This window comes from Chaetodon trifascialis, chromosome 8 (genome assembly GCF_039877785.1).
Source record: "Chaetodon trifascialis isolate fChaTrf1 chromosome 8, fChaTrf1.hap1, whole genome shotgun sequence".
NCBI classification, from domain to species: domain Eukaryota; kingdom Metazoa; phylum Chordata; class Actinopteri; order Chaetodontiformes; family Chaetodontidae; genus Chaetodon; species Chaetodon trifascialis.
Genome location: NC_092063.1, coordinates 1,852,501 through 1,876,005, shown reverse-complemented (window position 1 = coordinate 1,876,005; position 23,505 = coordinate 1,852,501). Strand labels below are relative to the sequence as shown.

General features: G+C 50.1%; 1 protein-coding gene across 2 annotated transcripts in view; it reads right to left on the bottom strand.

Annotated features, from left to right (window-relative positions):
• LOC139334989 (nucleolar protein 4-like) overlaps positions 1-23,505 on the bottom strand; it is a 123,377-nt gene that overhangs the window by 59,260 nt on the left and 40,612 nt on the right. Inside the window, exon 1 of one of the 2 annotated variants that reach the window (XM_070968325.1) lies at positions 18,897-19,059. The exons of the other annotated variant lie outside the window; for it this stretch is intronic. The gene's annotated coding sequence lies outside the window, so the exon portion shown is untranslated. Of the gene's footprint in view, positions 1-18,896; positions 19,060-23,505 lie in introns of those variants that run through there. 2 annotated transcript variants of the gene reach the window in all.

The following is a 23,505-nucleotide window of genomic DNA, read 5'->3' as shown; positions in this document are numbered from 1 at the left end:
ACCGACTTGTGGGGGTTCTCCTCCTAAATTACTGTGTTGCTCTCGGCTGTGGGACTGACAGTGATGATGACGATGATGATGACTGTGGTGAAGATTATGAGAGGTGCAAAGCAGTAAAGTGCACCCTGGATGAATAATTAACAGCCTCTTTCATCCATTGTCTATTTTTACCAGAGTGGAGGTGAGAGGAAGAGCGAAGGTTTCAACTTCCTTCAAAGACAAAGCAGAAGGTTTGTAGAACAGGATCAGAGAAGAGGAGGAGGAGGAGGAGGAGGAGGAGGAGGAGGGTCTGTGAGCATGAATTTGGGGCAAACCTTTACAAATGTGGCGGTTTTCTCTCAGGCCACGAGGGCAGATGGTGAGGCAAACAGCAGATTAGCTGCAAGGAGGGTAGAGGAAGACGAAGAAGAGGAGGAACTCAATTTACGGACTGTCAGCAGAGGGAGGAGGTGAGAGCGAGCTTTGGAGCAGATGAGGAGCGGCAGAAGGAGAAAACTGCCAGTGGAGAAACGAGCGGAGGGAGGAGACGAAGACGAGGAATTTCAGCTCTGGTTGACAGAGAGGAAGAGAAAGTGGATGGTGGAGGAGAAGAAGAAAATAAGACACTGGAGAGGAAGGAAGAAGAGAGGAGGAGGACGAGGAGAGTATGAGGAAGAACAAAAGAAGCACACTGAAGGACACTTCAGGAAACAGCGTGATGAGAAATGATTCTGGTTTTATTTCCAGGCTGCAGTTTCAGCTCAAACACCCATTAGTCTGAGCCATCACCAGTTTACATGCGCTCTCAAACGCAGCACGCTGCGTTCAGGAGCTACAGCTGACACATTAATGGGAGGAGTATTCTCTGCAGTCAGCTCATCACAGCTGGATGTTTCGTTGGCTCTGTGGTTCTACACATCACCGTCACTCACGGTTTCATTTTACTGGTTTCTGTGTTTTCGACCTCAATTTTGAACCAAATCATAGTTTGGACTTTTTCTCTGAGCTGAGCGACTCGTCCGTCCACGTCCACCCTGACAGCTGCAGACGCACATCTGCCAAACACACACAGACAGCAGTGTGTTTGTTTGCCACAACTGCTGTGTGTGTGTGTGTGTGTGTCTCTGTGTGTGTGTGTGTGTGTGTGTGTGTGTGTGAAGGAAAGCAGAGCATTACAGATCTGCACATCACTGTGTGTGTGTGTGTGTGTGTGTGTGTGTGTGTAGAAGGCAGGGCATGTGCATTTCTACAAGTCTATAACTGAGTGTGTATAGAGGAGTATTGATTGCTGCTGCTGCACGCGTGTGTGTGTGTGTGTGTGTGTGTGTGTGTGTGTGTGTGTGTGTGTGTGTGTGTGTGTGTGTGTGTGTGTGTGTGTGTGTGTGTGTGTGTGTGTGTGTGTGTCTCCAGAGCAGAGCAGCCGGATCTGGTCCTATGAGCACTGCTAAGCTAATCAGGTTAGCCACCGGACAAACGGAAGGAAACATTTCTCTCCCTCTGCGCTCATCTCCTCTCCTCCATTCACGCCCGTCCTCCTCCATCTCCTCCTTCCTGCTCTCCTCATCACCTCCTCTGCAATCACTTCCTTCCTACCCCTCCGCTCAGCTCTCCTCCCCCATCAGCTCCTCCTCTTTCATCACTGAAAACAAAGGGAGCGTCACCTTAAACCAACAGTGAGAAAGAAATCACATCCAGAAACATCCAAATATTTCTCCTCAACAACACACACAGCGTGACTGACGGGGAGGTGTGCTCACGTGCTGATTGGACACATTTCCCAGCATTTCTAGACTTTTCCACACTGGATCAATGACCTCGTGGCCCTGCAGAGGTTCAACGCGTCTGCTTCAAACTTCTGGAAAAAAAATTAAATTAAATCTATAATAATCTCTGCAGCTCGCTCCACCCACGCCTCCGACTGCTGCATCCCCACAGCCGGAGCCACCGGAGGGCCGTGAAGCCTCTCTGCAAACACCAATTACACACTGAGAGACGATGTTTTAGCAGAGAGGCCCAGAGCGGCAGAGAATCAGCGCTCAGCGACAAAGCAGCGACCGTGAGCGTTCCTTAAATGGACCTCATGCTCCGGGGTCAGGTGACGGTCATCTTTATTAGTGAAGTCTGAAAGAGTCCAATGTGACGTCACGTTTTACAGCGAACACGTGACTGAGTATCTGTCAATTGATCGATGATTCCAGAGATTATTTCACTGCCTGTGCCGACGGTTTCCTCGGTCTTTACACGTTCTAACGGGTGAGAAGCAGCAGACAGACGTAACTGAGCAGAAATGAGTCCTCCTCCTCATCGTCATCGTCTGCTTTTTATGCAGAAATCTGAAGTCTGGCGAGACTGAAGTCAACGTGTTGCAACTCAAACAACTCAAGAACACCAGTTTTTTATCATTGATTTGGAAATAATCTGTGAGAAACGATGAAATACAACAAAACAAGCCGAAACTCTGACTGCGATCATGCTGCTTCGGTCTGAACGTGGACGTTTCTCCACCTTTGAAGACACGCTGGACTTGTCCTCGCCTCCACGTCCACAGAGGAGCGTCATTTCTCCTTCGTCTCCTGCGTCGGTGCTCTTCATCGTGCTCATTATGTCTTTGAGAAACTGCCATTCAAACTCTCCACCCGATCACAGGAACATGAATATCATTAAGAAATCAATTAAGGTGGATGTTTCCTGCTCCTGTGAAGGAGTTGGGAGGGTGGGGGTGGGGGGTCTCACTCTGCACCGCCTCTTTGTTCTCTTTGTTTTGCAGGCGGTGGTGGTGCAGAGCCGGACCCTGAAGCTGGCATCCTTCCACCTGCCTGCCTCCCCCCACCCATCACTCTCCCGCTCCACCTCCTCATTCATCTCCCTCTACTTCTGCCTCCCTTCCCCCTTTCCTCCCTCATCCCCTCACCCTGCCAACTCCATCCCCGTCTCCTGCTGCCCTCTCCTCCCTCCACCATCGGCCTGCCACCCCCCCCTCCCCCCTCAACGCTCCTCCTCCCCCGCCCACTCCTTTTCCCAGCTCCACCCTGCCAGCTCCCTGGCTGCAGTGCTCTTAGACGTTTTTATTCTACACCCCTCAGAAGTGAGACCCGCTCCCTCTCTCCGCCTCCTTGCCTCGCTCTCCCCGTCTCGCAATCATGTTTGTGCGTTTCCATGGAAACTGATCAAGGTTGGATGTCCGTTATAACGATGTTGATTTGAAGGAATACTGATTCCTTGAATGTAGAAATAAATGCGACTGCCGGGCACTATCATCATCGCGCCACACGTCCACCAGCAGCACTTCTGATTCGTTCTGTGAGGGGCTGTGATTGGCCGGTGGGACAAAGTGGCGGCGAGGCCGTGTCGCACCTCCACCATCTCTCGTGCGAGTGTGTGTGGAACCATTTCATGAGCTTTTTTTACGTGAGGCGAGAGACTGAAGTGTCTCACAAAGAGCTCCCGCTGCTCCTGAACGTCTCCTGTGTTGCATTAGAAACCCGGTTTAAACATATTCACAGCCCTCAAATCTCCAACTCAAATATGTCTGATGTAATCTCTCTATTTATTGTGCTATTGTTTGAGGAATCAGCAGGTTCAACCGGGCTTGGACCCCTTAAAAATGTGATTTGTGACTGTGGATTTACAATGTGAGCACTTTCATTTGAAGGACTTTGCAGTAACTCACAGGAAGAAGCAAAGAAGAACACAGAGGTCTGCAAGACGAGCTGAGACCTGAGTAACAACTATTTCTGCTCTTTGAGATCCCTTTAATGATCACGTGACCCCTCAGATTTATCTCCTGCCCCAACGTGTATCAGGATAACACAATAAACAATAAAGAGGTCAAGATGAAGACGATGTTCTGCAGCATAGTGAAGAAAAACAGAGGCAGCAGCATTCAAAGTGATTTAAAAACACACAAATCCAGTCAGCGCACGGCCCACCAATCAAAGACGCCGCGGGAGTCGTTAGCAAAGACAGAGAGCTGCAACGCTGCTGCAATGTGACGCCGTGGACATCCAGAGTCACAGGGACGACTACGATCAGCGTCAATTCATCATCGTCATCATCATCATCATCATCACCGCCTACCGCCACGGTGTCGACTTCACCCGCTGCTCAGTTTGAATTAAAGGAAAAGTTCAAGCTTTTGGGAAAACACACTCACTCAGCTGAGATGTTTAATCCCTGACAGTTAGCTTAGCTTAGCACGTCTTAGCTGCGCCCAAAGGTAACAAAATATATGCAAAGTGGGATTAACTGCTCCAAGACGAGGAACACTCCATGTAAGCGCCATTTATCGTTCTGTAAATTTGTTTACTGTCAAACTGTAGCTGAGCTCACTGCGAGAGTATTTAAATTTAGGGTCAGGGAATATTGATTAGTGTGACTTTATTTCTGTTTGCTTTGCCCTCTGAGCTTTATTTGGTCATCCTGTGCAGCTTCCATTGATTAGCAAGAAAGTAAGAGGAAGTGGAATTTTATTGTGAAAAGTTCTGTTTCGTGAATAAACATGTTTTCCTTAGATGTGGTTATAAAAAGTTCGAAAAATGTAGACTAAAGATAGCCACTACACTCCAGAACATCCTCCATGAAAAACACACTTCAGCCTCACACCTGAAGGACACACCTGAGTGATGGATTTCCTAAAAGACCCCTGAAGAAGACGCAGTAACAGACTCCTTTAAAAGAAAAGCAGAGAGACATCAGACAACAGCGAAGCTGTCGTCAGTGACAGGAAAGGAAGAAGAGAGACGTGAAGGAAAACTGAGCCAACTCGCCCTCCGTCCAGGTTATTTATAGGAAGCGTTCAGACGGACGAGGACGCGCCGCGAGACCAGAAAAATGTCTCTACGGTAAGTTTGTTCCATGTTATTCATCTGGCTTTATGTTTAACAATATGCATCAAAATCAAGACAATAATCACATGTGAGATCTTCTCCATGTCGCCCACTCCTAACAGACACCCACTCACACTCACACGAGGCAGCGTCCAGTTAGACAAAGCTACCAGTCCACAGACTGGGGGAGGACACAGAAAACCTCCAGCACCTCTGCTCAAACACAGCTCTGCCGTGTCAAAGGCACCGTGTGACGACACCGCTGGGTTCGGCCGTCATCATCAGGGGTCGGCGCGCTTAGCGCCGTCTGCTGTGCGATTGAGATGGACATTATCCACAACACACGAAGGCTAAAGCGGGCTACGCTGAGCGACGGGGGCCACGTTCAAACACATCCTCACACATCAATCCCACCGTCGCTTGATGACACGGCAGGAAAATCTGAGGCGCTAACTGCCGGTCAGCCCGCGTGACGGCCGCTCGCCGCTCAGCCCGACGACAACGTCTCATTTCTGACTGCAGCCATCTCTCACTGAGATCGATGAGGGCCGGAGGGAAGAGGAGAGGATCATTTCTGAACTGAGGAGAGGTGAAGATATTGATAAGAGGCAAGCTGGCTGGACACACACATGCACGCACACACAGACACACACACAGGCTACAAGGATTAGCAGGGCGCAGGCCGAGGCGCTCCACTGCAGAATATTGATTGTTGAGAAAACCGGCCATGAGGAGGAGGTGTGTATCTGTAAAAGGGTGGGGGGTGGGGGGGTATCACCAGTGAAACACACACGCACACTAATAACACTTGATGCAGCAACATCAGCAGCGTAGAGACAAAGGCAACGAGTCGGCCGGCGAGACGGTTTGGATGACCGACGGATGGGCGGACGGACGGATGGACGGACAGCGTGAGGACAAAACACAGAACAAATGAGAGGGAATAAAACCCGTGCAGGCAGACAGACGGCCATACAGACTGTATGTCAGCAGGCTGTCTGTCTTTCTGTCTGTCTGTCTGTCTGTCTGTCCGTCCGTCAGCTCATAAAAAGCCTCGTATGGCACGCAGCGCAGAGGCGGCGGCCGGCCGTGATCGATACGCTGCCACTGACCTTCATCGAACAGACACACAGAGAGGGAGAGTGGTCGGGGGGGTAACCACGACCAGTCACATGACAGGAAGAGTCTGATAAACACCGACGGTCCCTGACTCAACGCTCCACTTCCTGTTTGACGACTTGGCCAGTCTTCATCTCGTGTCTCCATGTTTGTCTGATCTCGCCCTCCGGTAGATTTCACGAGGGAAAACTGATATCACACACACACACGCACACACACACGCGCACACACACTAACAGTTACTGCGCTCCCTCTCAGCAAACAAAGGGCCAGGTGTCGTCTCTGAATCCAGCTTTCATCGCTGAGCCTGTGGCTTCAATTCAACTCTTAAAATGGAGATCCATCATATCCGACTTCTTTGATTTTGTCTGCCTCTCTGCGAGTTTAATCAGCGCGTTATCTGGAGATCACTTAGCGAGCGTTTGAGTGTTTTTACTTGGTGCTGGAAGGAAAACGCTATGACTCGAGTCCGTTCAAACAAACATCTTTGAGGAGGCAAAGATCCAAACACAGAGGAGACCTGAAGTCTGCATGAAGCGTGGGAGAAAACAAAAAACAACCTGTGCTCATGACCGGGCTCAGATTCAGCCGTTTCTTCTCGTGCTCTGTGCGACACCACAGAAGAAGAAGAGAGCGGACGTCCATCGTGGAGTCTGACTCGTCAAACACAAACTGACTCCAAGTGTTCGGGGCTTCAGTTAAAGCTGAACACCGTGTACATCGTGGATCCACTTTAACCAAAGACAAGCCCAACGTGTGAGAGAAGACCTTCTCAGCCTCATGAACGACCTCAGGCGGCTGCAGCAGCACAAGGCGCGACGCGAGAAGACGTCTTCTCGGGGACATAAATAATAAATGTCTCGTTGTAAATGAAATCTTAACTCTAAACCCACAGAACATCTTCTCCGTCCTGAATACGAGGAAGTGCAGAAAGAAACACGACCACAGACAGCCGGGCACCGCCACACACACACACACACACACACACACACACACACACACACACACACACACACACACACACACACACACACACACGACCATATTCTAATCATTCTAAACCACAAAAAGAGCTGGACTGCTCATGCTGTGTGTGTGTGTGTGTGTGTGTGTGTGTGTGTGTGTGTGTGTGTGTGTGTGTGTGTGTGTGTGTGTGTGTGTGTGTGTGTGTGTCAGTGCCAGTGCCAGTGCTGAGTAGCCAGGAACAAAATGACCAGGAGGAAGGCAGATCCATAAATGTCATGGCCCATTGTGTCTAATTCTGAAACTGAGAGAGAGAGAGAGAGAGAGAGAGAGAGAGAGAGAGAGAGAGAGAGAGAGGAGAGAGAGAGAGAGAGAGAGAGAGAGAGAGGGAGGGGGGGAGAGGGAGAGAGAGAGGGAGAGAGAGAGAGAGAGAGAGAGAGAGAGAGAGAGAGAGAGAGAGAGAGAGAGAGAGAGAGAGAGAGAGAGAGAGAGAGAGAGAGAGAGAGAGAGAGAGAGAGAGAGAGAGAGGGAGGGGGGGAGAGGGAGAGAGAGAGGGAGAGAGAGAGAGAGAGAGAGAGAGAGAGAGAGAGAGAGAGAGAGAGAGAGAGAGAGAGGGAGGGGGGGAGAGGGAGAGAGAGAGGGAGAGAGAGAGAGAGAGAGAGAGAGAGAGAGAGAGAGAGAGAGAGAGAGAGAGCATCACTACTCTACACAGACAGATACTGACCTTGTCTTGATATTAGATAAGCTGTGTGTGTGTGTGTGTGTGTGTGTGTGTGTGTGTGTGTGTGTGTGTGTGTGTGTGTGTGTGTGTGTGTGTGTTTGGGAGGTGTCAGAGATGACACATCTCCTGTGATTCCTGCTGTTGTCTATATGAATCACATGTGTTGGTGGAGGGCTGCGAGCTGAAAACAGAGCGACACACTCGACGTCGAGTGTCTGAGTGTTGTTTCTCTCCTCGACGAGTCGCCGCCTCCGACGGCGCTGAGGCAGCGACTTCCTGAAATACTTTGTCTACAGACTGTTAAAGGTTTTGTTAATTTGGCTGCTTCTGCCTGCTTTCACGACCGGGAGTCTGCACGAGGTGTTTTATTTTGAAAATCGCCTTGATTCTCTTTGCCGTTCCTGTGTCTGACTTCCTGCCCGGCTCGATCCGCTTCGTGCAGCGTGACGCGGCCTCCGTCAGAAATAAAGGTATCCTGCAGAGAGCCGCCTCTGAAACCACCGCTGCGCTTAAGGTGGAATGACAAGCGTCATCGCGATTTGCAGGTTGCATCAATAAAGGAAGTAAAAAAACCATCAATGAACAAAATCCACAAAACACAGAAATTTAAAGGAAGATTCCTTCATATTGGAGGGTGACTTCATGCAGGCTTGGAGAGAAGTGAGATGAGTGCTGTTAAAGTCTGGTTTGAAAGCTGCAGGAGGCAGACTGTGCTGATGTATGCAATAATCAGAAGACATGAGTTTATATACGGAGACGATGTCCCGGACATGAGGATATGGAGTTACAAATATCTCTCTGGCCTTCACGTCCTCTTCCTGCTTTTTAGTGTGAAACCATAAATCCGACCAAAATCTAATTGTACGGGTCAAAGAGTGCAGAGGAAGTCAGAGTGTGTGGAGGGGGGGCTTCCTCCACATTCAGAGCTCCAGCTCCGCCTCCTGCCTCTCACAGCGTCACTGCAGCGACGGAAGTCACGGGACGAAACTTTGACGAGGAAGGAAGCGAACGGATGACAGAAAGACGGTGGAGATCAATAAAACGTGATCAAAGTTCAGCTGGCTGAATGCTGAGTGTTTGGGCCTTAATGTCGATGCTGCATCACGGCGTCCGCGTGCCAACCTGACAGGAAACATCGATGTGCTCACTTATTCACCTCATAGCCTGTGGCTCTGTGTGTCTTTAGCATGCAGATACAAATTCAAGCCTCATGGCTTCTGTACGTGTGTGTGTGTGTGTGTGTGTGTGTGTGTGTGTGCGCTGTAGCTGCAGGCGATGTGAATGCCATCCCTCCACAGAGCTCATTTGGAGCGATCCTACCTGCTCTGGGATGTGACGGGTGCACAGGTGGAACTCGTCCGTCGTCCAGCAGCACAGACACACGCACGCACGCACTCCGCCAGCTCGGCTGTGGTTGTGGAGCGCCGCTGCTGGTCAATACAGCATCGCAGGTAAAGCGTCCGCAGGTCGGTTTGTTTCACAGCAGCGATGCAGGATGGGAGCTTGTTAGTCGAACAGAGCGAGACTAAAGGAGTGCAGTCACATGACGCCGCTGATCATTTTCAGCGTGTTGGTGAGAAAACAGCAGATATGGCGTCTGGGACTGCGTTCACGGTCACAACTGAAGCCAAATGTGGCGTCTCTTTTTGTTCGCAGAGCCACCATTTTGCTCACGAGAATGTGCCAAAAGCGACGGCGTCTGGAGCGCCGCCAACACAAGACGGCGCCAACACGACGCAACAACAACAGGCCGCCGTGGAAAACGAGTGTTTAATATCCTGGCTGCAGAAACGAGGGACACTTTAAACAACAAATATCTCCCGTTCCAGCTCCTCAAATGTGACGCGTTGCTTCTTCTCTGTGTTTCGTGTCGAAGTGAACAGAAAATATTTGGCTTTCGTGCTGCTGATCGGAACAAACCAGCAGTTTCGAGGCGTCACTTCGGACATGTTTGACTACTTTCTGAGAGCGCACGCTGAATGATGAATTGCTGACGGGAATCTGAGGAACAATGCTGGTGCTCGGTGGCCTGGCTGCTCGTCTGACTCGCTGGCTGCTGCGCTGCCTGTTTTCCATCTGGCTGACAGGATGACACATGCTGAAGTGTTAGGCTGCACTAAGAAACACAGAGCGAGCACCATGAGCGACAATTAACACACAGCCGGACTGTGTGCAGCCGACGGACACACAAACAGCACGATCATACTGCGTGTGTGCGTGTGTGCGTGTGCGTGTGTGCGTGTGCGTGTGTGCGTGTGCGCACGCTTGTAAAGTGAGGATACTTCGCTCACTTTCGGGGGCTGCTTGAGGGTTAAGACTTGGTTTTCAGGGTTAGCTTAGAATCAGGTTTAGCTCGGGGTCAACAGATGTCCTCACAAGGATAGAAGTACAAGAGAGAGAGTGTGTGTGTGTGTGTGTGTGTGTGTGAGAAAGGAGGTCTCTCTTCAAACGACCTTTATCACTCATCTGTTAAGTCCACCAGCAACCTGGTGAGTGCCTGTGTGTGTGTGTGTGTGTGTGTGTGTGTGTGTGTGTGTGTGTGTGTGTGTGTCTACCTGGAAAACATATTCTGAATTATCACCATGGAAACTGAACTTTCACAGACCAGACAATACGCAGTAATATATATAATCCATACAGCGGCTGAGGTCACGTCATTGTGTAACTCGGCCTTCTCAGTAAAATGAAACCTGACGGCTTCACCGACAGACTCTAAACGCACACACAGTGTCTGCTGTCGTCGGTGGGCCGCGTTCTCCTGCTCTTTACATTCTACCTATTTTAAAGGACCATCTAATGGCTTCCTGTGAGAACTGATGTCCAGCTGTGCTGCCCTGCGCGGCGTCCAGTCGCCACGAAGCCTCGCAGTGATTCACCACGGTGGGAGCGGCTCTGCGTCGCGCGCCGCGACAACAACGTACTTCACACATACTTATAGAACCATAACCTGCACAACAACCACAGAACTTAACAGAACAACAGAGGCCGTGGAGCCCGAGCTGCACCGTCACTCACGAGCTCATCATAAAACACGCTTCAATCAGACGAGGCAAAATGACGCTCAGCGTCGCAGTTCGTCTTTCCACCGTTCCAACAATCACAGACTCTGCTTTGGTGGAAACAAACATGAAAGTGCTGCAGGTGAAAATCCAACAAATCTAACCATCAGCAGCGTTCGTTCCAGCACTGTGGGCCTAAAACACTCAACAGTCTGAGCTAATGATTGACTCACAAAATGGGACAAGGGAGTGGAAACTGCTGTAAAGTGTTAAATCAACACTGAGACTCAAATATAACAGGATCTCCACACCGAGTTTCTCCATAAAAAGGCGGGTGTGCGACGCAGAAAAGAGCTGAATAAACAGATACAAAGGGCTCGACTGCAGAGAGGAATAATGTGCATGTTGACAGCCAATGGGTCAGCTGTCAGTCAGCTAGAAAGTCAACCAGTCCATCATCACTGGATCAGTCAGTCATCGAGTCAACCAGGAAATAAGTCAGTCAGCCAGAGAATAACTCAGTCGGTGTTTCCCTTACAGCCATCGGGGCATGGATACTGGAGATTAGTGGAGTGTCCAACACTCTGAGCCCCACTTAATCCAGTCAGTCACAAATCTGCCCCCAGCATGACGATTAACCCCTTTCCCCTGCAGGAAGCAATCCTAGGGAAACACAGCACGGATTAGTCCAGCAAAGGTCACTGCTGGACCAGGCTAGTTTCTCCCTGCGAACACGTACGCAGCACTGCCGAGCTGCACACGCTCACCTCAAACCGTCTCCAGAGGTCAACCTGTGCACGAAGGCAACCGACGGACAGGTAGCGAGGTGTGCTGCCTTAATTCATGTCAATTCATGTCTTCGTATTAACGACGCGGCACGGTTACATGTGACGGGAAAGAAAAGGTCAAGTTCAGTCTCGCCGCTCTGAGTGACCCACGACATGAAACTCTCTCCATCTTGGCGCGTTCGCCACTGATTCTGGAAAAATTAAGACTTCTTCCAAAGTGACAACCAAACCAACCTTTGTGATTCATGCTAAAATGAATGCTAACATCACAGCACACGCCTGCTGAACGTGTGTGTAAACAAGCTACTTCTCGCTAACATGCTAACTGTAACAACACGTCACGGCGGTGAGGCTGTTTTGAGTCCCTGCGCCCCCTAGTGGCCAAAAGACTGTTAATTACCTTTAAGCTACTTTTCCCCAGAGCTCATTTTTCAAAGCAGAAACTAAGGGTGCGTTCACGAGCGGGCTTGTTTCTGGAGTGTTTTAACTTTTCCGCCAGTGAATTTGGTTTTTGACTGTTTTGTCGTTCAGTGTGAATCTAAGCTCGCTGCCAGAGATCCAGCGGTCAGCCCTCTGAGCCACAGCGGTGTACTGATGATCTTCATCTTTTCGTTCTTATGGATTCGTCACTTTAAATGCCTGAACGAGCGGCGCGGCGTCAATGTTTTAATTGCGTACCTTTTGCTGGAATACATGTGTGATGCATCGCTCTGTGATGTGAGCGCTTACCTCTAATTTTCCCTGTGTATCAGTTATTTTCCAGGCGACTAACTGCTCTGACCGGCAATAATCAGCACTCAGGTTGAGCAGATTGAGTTGTCCATCTCTGCTGCAGCCGGGCTCCCTCATGAGCAGGGCCAGCTATCAGTTTATACTATTAGAAGTCAGAGATGAGAAACTCGCCTGGAGGAGGAGGAGGAGGAGGGGGTGAGGGCTTCGGGGAGCGGTGGAGGAGGAGCAGAGGAGGAGCGGAGGAGCGGAGTTCAGCTCCGGCTGTATTATAGAGCTGATCTCTGCAGGGACTCTGGTTCCAGTGGCTGAGCACTGAGCACACAGCAGCATGGCCGCCAGGCAGCACTGGTCCGCCACAGACAGCCGGAGTAATTACATGGAAACGTTCTCTGTGTGACTCGCTGCAGAACATACAAAGTGCTTTATGATTGGAGCTTTTATCCTGGGGACCTTATAATATGACAACTTCAGTTTGGCTTATCTGTGGGAGGTGAACCTGAGCAGCTGAGAGGCCCTGGAAACATATTTTCTCTATTAGCTGCTGACTGTGAGCGACGGAGCCGACATGAGCATGAACAGTTTGGTTTCCGCCCTTCAAACATTTCTGCCTTCATGTTTTCATCACGGTTTCTCTCGTTGGTTTGACGTGGGCGGGGCTTAGCTGGAAAACCGTGATGTCATAAACTTCAAAGCACCAATCGGGATTCAGAGCATTTGACAGTTACGGAACGGAAACTACGTCAGGTTGTGGAAAAGTCTTTGAAAAGATCGATGAATGACACAAATGATCATCGTTCTGCACCTTCACCTTCCATCCATCCTCTTCTCTCTTTTTATGGTCCTTCTTTTAAAATTCAGACAGCTGCTAGTTTGTTACTCAGACTAAAGACACTTCCTTCGCTCTCCTAAACTGTGAAACTGACGTGTCTTCAGCAGGAGACGCTGCCTTTTTCACATTTTTCTGCTGAATGGTTTTATCCTCTGAGAGCTGCTGAAAAGACTTTAACCCTGCGAACACTTAGCAAAACTCCACCTCTTTCAACCACACCACCCACGTCTGCCTGAAGGTTCAGCTTCTGCTGAGTTTCTCTCAAACAAATCAGATGAAACGTGGAGATGAAGAAAGTAACACAAACCGTGGAGGCGAAATAAAGCTTTGAAAACACGTCTAAGTAAGAGTGGACAAGAGACAATCTAAAACAAATATATGAACTGAGCAACTAAACAAAGTCCTCTGCTCCTTTTTATTAACAACACATCAGAGTTTGAACTGCAGGTGACCTGAGTGAGCGGCTGGTGGAGGAGAAGTGGCGTGCAGTCATCCATTCATCCATTCATCCGGCTGCAGAGCTCTAAAACTCGACGTGAGCGATGGAATCCAAACAGCAGGGATGCGTTCATCTGCTGCACGAATGTGTTTACATTCACAAGTGCTGAGCTTGACCTCTCCTCGTTTCATGGCTCCACTATAAAGGCCAGGGAACGACACGCCGCCTCAGGCAATGCTAATCAAGCACTGAGTTTGCACACAACGGGCTGACCTCATCGAGCTCGGAGGCCAGCGTACGGGCCGCCAGGCAGAGGCAAACCAACACCGAGAGCGTCTCTCAGCAGAGAGCTCTGCACCTCCAACATGAACATGAAGCGCCGCACGCAGGCTGCGAACGTCCCGCCATTAGCACCACGACGGGCTAATAAGGCTAATAATCACAGGCAGGATTACAGCGAGCGCGACTTTCAAGAAGGAAAATCAGCTCGCCTGCAGCAACTTGTCCAACGTTTAGATCACGATTCCAGTCTATAGTCACGTCCCATGGCGAGCAGGACGCACGACCTGATCACTCTTTGTTTGTCTACCCGTTCTCTGGATGAACTGCCAATGCTTTTGTCTGTTTTCATTGTGTTCGTTGTTGACATATGATCCAGAGTGTGCACAGGATGTTTTATTTTGAAAACCGAAGCTCGATGCCTCTCCGGTGTCTTGACATGAGACGCTGCCACACGGTTTGTTTTGAGGTCAGATTCTGACAATTTATCAGTATTATTCACTGAATCTGACTCCAGCTTAAACGCTGCACTCAATGTATCTGCATTGGTAAAAGATATACCACAGACTGAACGATGAGTTAAAAAGAGTCCATTGATCAGCATGTTTCCAATGCTGCCAGCCACCAGTTTCCAGGCTCAGCTGAACTAAGCCGGACTCGAGTCATCGCTCTCAGCTCCACCAAAGGGTCGACCAAACGGCGCCAGAACCGAAGGAATACGCCAAAAATAAAGACACATTCAATCCTGTGCTCCTGCCTCCCGTGCTGCTAACACCGGCTGGATAATTACCACCTAAAGGGGGCTCAGGTGAAGTCAGTCATGTTGCTGGTGACTCGTGATGTAACAGGAACAGACGGGGCTTCTTCGGCCTCTCGTGGACCAGTCCTAGCTCCTGCTTTCGTAACACGTCTTTGGTCTCTCTGATCAAACTAATGCAGACGTTTGACTTGCAGCTCTGTCCCGTACAGAAAACCAGGCGAGCCACGGTCATCAAACAGGCAGCGATCGACGGCGACGTGCACATCAGACACGTGCGCTGACCTCACACGGAGGACAACTCCAGATAAAAACGAGAGGCTGCCTTTGGACGCACTCGATCTTTGATCTGAGGAGGACGAGCTTGCAGAACGGAAAGATTAACTGCCAAATTTCTGCTGAATCAGCAAAAAATCTGTGATCTCTGCGTGTGTTTTTAACTGTGATGTAATTGAGGGAGAAAGCTGAGATATATGACGGCATTCATCTCGTGTCTGACACACATTAAAGGGCCAAAGAGTATTTTCTCACAGCATGAAGCCAAAGACAGAAGACGTGAAATCAATGTTGTCGGGGCTTGGCATCAGAGAGGAAGCAGCTGAAGTGGACGTGTGTATTCTGAGAGGTCTGTATGTCGACGCTGTGCTCGTGCCTTTCATTTAGCCCTGCGCGACGTGCATCAGCGTGCACTGACGTCATCACATTAGTCATGAGTGTCCCTCCAACATGTTCCCGGACAAACGCTCCTCTTCATCTAATGGTCCTGTGAGGTGACTCTGCTCGTGACCATCGTCCCTCACATCTCCCCTGGTGTCGGACGGCTCGGACGTGTCGACATGGGGGGATTTAAGATGGATGTCATTCAGTTGTAGTGCGGCTAAAACGCAACCGCACACAACAGCACGGCGCCGTGAAGCCTTGAGCTCTCAGCTGAAGACATGCCGCCTCCTTCACGGCGAGCCGCTGCAGGAGGAGCTCGACGGGCTTATTGTTAGAGCAGATTGAAGTGCTTTTCATGCTGAACTGAATGGAGCGCCAGGCAGAAGAAAACACCTATAGACCCACTTTGTAAAAATACAGATGTCTGATGGAAACACGCGGCAGCAGAAAAAGACCTCTTCTCTGGGAGGAAAATGAAACTGATTCGTCCAAAACGAGGCTGAGAGGACAGAGAGACACAGAGACTCAAACTATTGATGTTTCCTAAATATGCAGCATGAAGGTCACCATGCTGAGGCCTGCAGGCGTCCTAAACGGGGCTTTCACAGGTGGAAGAAGGGACCAGGTGACAAACACGTCTGCTCCCAGCAGCTTAATGTTACTAACATTACCAGCTGCTGACTGTAGCCTCCGACATCAAGCGTGACGAGCGCGTACCCGTCAGAGCCGACCCCGTCTTTTTGTTTTTTAAGCCACATGCTGATCTGATACTTGATCAGAGCAAAGAAATGTGGAAACAAGATCTTCAACAGGCAGGAAATGAAAGGCCATCAACACTTCTGATGTCTGATTCCTCACTTTTTTTTGGTTGGTTCCAGTTTCTCTCCAGTTTCTTTGTGCTTCTGAAAACTGAAATTCTTTGGATTTTTGACCATTTTTGGGTCGAGACTTCGTTGTGGGCTCTGGGAACCATGATCGATGTTTCCTCACTGCACATTAATCCATTTATCAAGATATAATCGATCAGGCTGGAGCTGAAACACTTAACATATCAGCTGATCGATCAATCAACAGAAATAATCCCGTTTTGTTCCTCAAGGTGAGCATTTGCTGCTTGTCTCTGTTTTATTTCACTGAAATTATATTCTGGGGGCTTGGACATTTGTCCACGCAAAAGAAGACATATGTGACGTCACGACTTCAGACAAATGCACAAACAACCAAGAAAACACACAACAAGGTGAAGAGAGAAAGAACAAAGATCTCCACAGAGCATTCATCAGAGGCAGGAGACAGCAGAGAAAGACCCAGCCCATCTGGGAGGGAGAGGAGGAGGATGAAGGGGAAAGCGGGATTAGAAGGCAGGCTGTCTGTCCTCCCTGTCCTCCTGCCGAGCACATGGCCAGGTCAGGGGGACGCCGGAGTTATTTTGGAGCAGAGCAGAGGAGCTAAGCAGGCCCTCACAGGAGGATTTATCCTGGAAGAGGCTCTTCTCGTCCTCCTGTCCCTGGACAGAAGGCTGGGGGGGGGGGGGGGGGGGGGGGATCTGTGAAGACCTTAACCCCTTAGACGCCAGAAAAGAACCCGTGACAGGCCTGATGAAGCTGCACACATGTGCAACAAAGCAAAAACACAGCCGAACAATTTCAGGATCAACCTGTGAATTAAATGACCAAACGACACTCTTCCTCAGCGCCTGAGCTGAATCTCCAAACCCACAACGTGCATCTATAGACCTGCTGGATTGCTGCCATCTTTGCCTGAAAAGCGAGGTCAACACCGACTCATTCATCGAACTAGCTGCCGATTAATTTTGTGACGATTGACGGATCGATTAACCGTCAGAGTAAAGTGGAAAACAGGAAACAAAGTGCTGCCAGACTCAGAAAGCAGTCACATCCTGACGGCCTGCTGACGAAGACGAAAACGTGACTTCCACCATTTCTCTGCAGGTGGGAACAAAATCTGAGGCCAAATCAAAGCTGATCCCAGCTCAGAGCCACGCTGTGCCCGTTCACCTCATCCACTGCCCCGACCCCGCAGGCGGGAGACATTTCCACTGGACACCCCAACCTATGATCAATATTCTGTCCATTAAACTGATTCATAACTACAAAATCCTGCCAGCAAAGAGCCGCCACAAAATGAGCTTCTGACTCGTGAGCGTGATGAAGTATAATGAGTTTGGAAACGACCCGCAGGAACTCGGGACAAACAGTTTAAAGGGGGGGGGCCTTGCCATGGAAACGGATCCTGTGTACGCACTCTGGAGGCTGGAAGCTGTGCAGCGCTTCATGAGTGTGTCCTTCAGCTGGAGTCCTCAGCTCAAGCCTGTCTGTCTGAAAGCCTCTGCCCCGGCTGAAGGGCCCTCGTGCAAGGCAGTGAATTCTTATCACCTCCTGGGCTGCTGCTCCGAATCCAGAACGCAACCCTGACCTCTGACCTGCCCGAGGAGGGGGGCACCAATAAAGACCTGTCATCTGAAAGGAGCAGAGGGTCATGAAACACTTCCAGCTGAACGTCTGAGGCTTTGAGAGCGAGCCGAGCGACCGTTTGTACGCGCAGTCGGACGAGTCTTTGATGCTTCCAACACTGATGGACCTTTAAACACTGCTCAACACCAGACACACACACACACACACACACACACACACACACACACACACACACACACACACACACACACACACACACACACACACACACAGACGCAGGCCAGAGCGCTGATCACAGAGTAATACACAGGTTTGACAGCCATCCATACGGTTCACTATCACAGCTCTGTTATCAGCTCACACGCTCCTTTCTACCCCTTTAACTTGATACGACGCTATCTGGTTGGATTCTTGCTTGCAAATAACTTTTTAATCATTCTGGCTTCATGAAGAAGGAACCATTAAGTCATAACTGGACGATGATGACGCCAATACACACACATACACACACGCTGTGATCTCCAACAGAAGCACCGTGGTCCATGTCGGGAGGACAGAGTCTGAGCAGCAGTCCACTAACTTAGACTGGAGGGACAGACAGACAGACAGACAGACAGACAGATCTGTCCATAAAGTCCTGATCTTCCTGAAGAGCTGGCCTAACCAGGCCACCGTCCACCGCACGTCACACTGCTCCATTCTTTGAGAGGCCACTGTTTCAATGCTTGGCACGCGCCACCGATTGTTCCTCGCTGCGTGCGGGTGCTTGGTCATTCCGCATCACCCACCCACCCACTCCCACACACACAAATAGACGTAAACACAAGCGCACCCTCTGCACAGTCGTGCACCACGCGCGCGCACAACAACAGAACAATGTGCGTCTGTCAGGAGCACGCTGGCCTCGCGCACTCCGCATCACACCACAGACACGCTCGTGAATGATAATGGTGATGATAGCTGTCGCAGGACGGGGCGGCCTGCTGAAGCCGCACAATGACCAGCGCACAGCGCGTCTGAGGAGCGGCTCCGGGCTGCAGGCGTCGAGGCGCGGAGCCCGCTGCCCCCAGCACACACACCGACAGCCCGTCCGACAGCCCCGCGATGACAGCAACACGGTGCAACTTACGGACGCGCTCCGGCCGGCAGCCGAGCCAACGCGGAGTGCGCTACCGAAGCAAAAACCTCGCGATTCAGTTCGCGTCCATAATTGATCGGAGCGCCTGTCCGCGGAGCGTCCAGCGGCGCGGTGCGACCGCAGAGCAGAGCCCTGCAGTCCGGCTGCAGCGTGCAGGACGGAGCAGGAAAAAGACTGGAAGACACTCCGGAATACAAATAAATAATGAAACGTGCAGAAAACGCCTTCTTACCTTCACTTCTGCAAGATTACAAACATGAAAGTCGGCCGCCACGCGCGTCTCCGCTCTCTTCTTCTCTTGTTTTCGTTGTTTGCTTCAACTGTTTATTCATTCGCCTCCAGTCTTTCTTACTGTTTATTCTAAAACGACGATATAACCGACTGTACCAAGGGAGGGAGTGAGAGCACACAACAGGACCCTCAAGACTGGCAACCGGGGGGGCGGGGCCAGGGATGCTGACATCACAGCCCGAGCGAGGGGGGGGGCATAGAGTGAGAGGCAGAGGAGAGGGGAGAGAGAGAGGGAGAGGGGAGAGACAGAGGCACAAGAGACAGAGACAGAAGAGACAGAGGGAGACATGCACACAATAAATCCTCCCTCCATGAAGGTTATAATGTTGGTTATATGACATGTTTCTATTATTCTGTCCACGCCATCCATATCAAACAGCAGTGACCTCTGAACAACCTGCAGCTCGGTCCACAAACAACACGTCTTCAGATCAGTCTCACCCGACCTGAACACCGTCACCTCCACCCAGGGAGGGTGTGATTCAGACTGCGCTCGCCTGGGCTCAGTGTCCCTAATAAACTGGCAACTGGCTGCACCTCTAACTCCATTTAAAACAATGCAAGCGGAGATCTAACAGCTGATTTGTACCCCTCCTTCATCCACCTCTTCCTCCATGAACATAGAGACTTTCAGGGAGACAGGAGGACATCAGCCTTCAGGACAGTCAGAGACATAAAAGACACAGAAACAGACATATGAACTCGATCTTTTCCCATTCAAGAGACACCAAACCCTGAAAACAGAGCAGCAGCTGCAATCCAGTGGACACCGTCCTCTCAGTGCGTCTCAAACACACATGCAGTACACTGAAAAGGACAGTGTGGCTGCAGGACGGCACCGGAGACGCTGTCTTAAGAACAGACAGGACGTGTCACTCAGCTGACCTTTCACTGGATCTCAAACAAATATTTAAACACACACCGACCACCATGCATGAAGCTGCTGCTGTGTGTGTGTGTGTGTGTGTGTGTGTGTGTGTGCGTGTGTGTGTGTGTCAGTCCCACAGAGAGCAGCATGTGCCCTCTCATACATTTACATGGCAAACCTGCCACCTATAGGCAGAGGGTGACACTGCGGGGTAATTAGCCATGCATGCCCATGCACAGGACAAGGTGCTGAGGGAACTGCAGTGTGTGTGTGTGTGTGTGTGTGTGTGTGTCTGATAAGGATGCTTATCACTTCCTGTGCCACAGAAAACACAGGGCAGCTTGACCCAGGAGGGGTCCAGGAGCAGGTCTGACACGTATCCACCGTCTCTAAAGAAGGCGGCGGCGTCATCGGTCTCAACGTCGTGATGCTGTGGAGTCATTTTAGAAGTTCCAAGAATTAAAACAAGAGGCTTCACACAGGAAGTGCCGCTCAGCGTGACTCCAGTGTTTCCAGCGAGCTTTCTGTGCCCTGAGTCTTGGCTTCAGGGGAGATTTGGAGCCTTTCATTTAAAATGACGTCGCTGGTTTGGTGCAGTTTTAGGGGAAGAAGCAGCACCAGGTGAGGCTCCAGCTGACTCTCACCTGGGCAGCCTCACATGAAAAATAAGGTGCCGTGACACGGTGCTTTCACTTCCCTCCATATCCTACGTGCTGTGCACTTAGAGACCATCAAGGGGATTTTTCTGGCGGGCCTGTTTCCATGGCATCTCTGCTTTCCTGGACGGTATCCACTGGAGAGCTTCAGGGCAGATGGTGAGAGGATGAGACGCGAGAGAGGTCACGCCCCTGGTGCAAACACACCTGAGGGCTCCGAGCCGGGGAGGAGAAGGCTTTACATGTCACCTCTGCATCAGCTAAAAGCTCGACGCCGCATGCGTATGGGATTTTTAGAAGAAAGGCTGCTGAGAGGCTGAGAGACCACAGCGAGTGTCCACCTGAGGAGACGCCGCTGCAGGCTGTCACTCGGCGTCTCGTGGCGTCACAGAGTCGTGCTGCGCTTTGCTTCAGAAGCTCTTTGGTTAATGTGGGAGGAGGCGGTGGGTTTGTTGTGTATTAAACATGATCTGTGTGTGCTAAACTCCTCCGTGAACAGACTTTAACATGCTGCAGGACACCACTTGTCTCACACGTTGATTAACAACAGTATTTGTTGTGTCAGATGAGCTGCACATAAACAACGTTTGCAGCAAACATGGCGGATGCACTAACGTTTATCTCTCTTTGTGTTCTTCCCTGAGTGCGAAACATGAGAATAAAGTAAAATAAAGTGTGTGACTGGACTCGACGCGGCTCGGCTCGTACGTGGCTTCACCGGCTCTCAGCGACTTCACTAATTGGACCGCTGATCAGCACGTGCCCTCTGACCTTTGACAGAGTGCTTTAAAACCATCCTTTGTTCCTGAAGAATGAGCAGCCGCTGTGTGCGATGAGGTGTCAACGCTGTCGATTCCTCTGAACTTTTCCATCGATAAACGAAAGATAAACGAGGATTTCACGCGAAGATCGACGTCAGAATCAAAGCAACGACCACTCGACAGCGAGCAGCTTTAAAGGCACCGGAGGCTCTGAAATTATGAACAATGTCCATCAGACGTGATGTCAGCAGCTCTGACGTCCTGAAGTTCCCTGACCTGAGCAGGTATTTAGACTATTTTTACTGCACACACACAAACTGGGCTGGAAACGAGTGGCTGTGCACACGCTCCACTGTTAGATGAGGAGATTCAGACTGTGCTTTGGGGCTTCTGCTGAATTTGTTATCTACGCATGTTTTATTTGGGGCAGACGTGTGACATTTAACAGCCGGTTGACTTCAGACTTTAGACCACTTCTTTTTTGATCCCAATTTGGGAAATTATTTTGTCGCAGCAGCAGTTAAACATACAGACAAACACAGAATATAAACAATTTTTTAAAAAAGTAACCAAAAAGTAACAGAAATGTAAACAGGAATAACAGCAGTTTGTTAAAAATAAAAATAGAAGTATAGTAAGTATAACTAAATATATAGTTATAAACTATGTATTATGATGTATAATACATATTATAATAATCTGATAAAATACAATATAATTTAGTATATAAAGAAGTATTTACAGCAGAAATTTGTGCAGTTTCGGATAAATAAATGTTAATGTGGCAGCACTAGATGGATTGTGGTTGTGGTAAAACATAAGGCAGCTGAAGCAGTGAAGGTTCAGGTTCTGGTTCTGGTTCTGGTTCTGGTTCTGGTTCTGGTTCTGGTTCGTTCAGAGCTGGAAAACGTCGTCATGACGTTCAAAGAAAAGCGTGAAGTCTTTAAAATCTGATCTGCCCGACCTCCACAGCTCTCCGTGTGGTTATCAACACGTCGCTCAGACACGGTTAAAGGCTGTGGGTTGATGCGTGGCAGCGATCAGCCAATCAGACTGAACTCAACTTTGACTTGATTTTCACCGGTGTCCCCGAAATCTAATGAGAGACGGCGACTTGTGGGACCAGCCTGGTGTTTGCTTACTGTATATTTGGACATTTGGAAAAGAAAACCTGATTGTGGATCGACGGTCGTGACGTTGTACCTTTTCCAGGCCGTTCACCGGCGAGCCTTTCATCTCAACATGCATGATTTTTTCTGCTGTCTTCTCAACAGTCTTTTAGTAATTAGAATAGACCAACCCCCAACCTATCTCCCCTCTGCGCACACACACACACACGCACACGCACACACACCCCTCCTCCCAAAAATAATGAAATGTCTTTCCTCTGGAGGTAGCTGAAATAATGGGCAGAGTGGAGGAGAAGGACCATAAACGATAATGAACCACCTCATTCTCCTTTTTTAATTCCTTCTCTGATTCCCCCCTCAGCCTCCTCCCTGTCACCTCCCCCCACATCTTCCTCTCCCATCCTTCCTCCTCCTCCCCATTGCGCCCCACCATCACCTACAAATGTTCTCATTTTTATTTTCACCCGGCCGAGCACACCCTCCTCCTCCTCCTCTCCGTCTTCCTCCTTCCCTCACTCAGCCACCGCCCTGCCATCTCTCCATCCTCCTCCTCCCCCTCTTGTCTCCTCTCCTCTCACTCCTCACCCATTTCTACCGCCTCCCCCCCCAAACACGCTCCCCCCACCCCCTGCCAGGAAGCATCCTGGGTAATTTCCTCCTCTTATTGAATTGGGACGGGGGGCGGATGGAGGGAGAGATAAAGGGCTGGGCAGATGAGCGGAGGCTTGGGATGAGTGCTAATGGAGCCAGAGGAGGATTCACACATCACAAATATGCACCACATGCTCCTCTCTCCTCTCTCCTCTCTTCTCTCTCCTCTCTTCTCCTTCTACCTCGGCTTCATTTTCTCTCCTGAGTAAGAGGACTGACCTCCTCCTCCTCTCCTCCTCGCTCCCATGTTCTTCCTCTTCTCTGCCTCATAAAAACAAGCCAGACAAAAGACCTTTTTTCACAGAATGCTTTGCTATTCAACTACCCTGCACACACACACACACACACACACACACACACACACACACACACACACACACACACACACACACACACACTGAACCTAATGCTCCCTCATGTCCTATGTTATTTCTATAGGTGAGTGAGTCACTGCTCCTCTATTCCTGTCTGTACTTATGCTCCT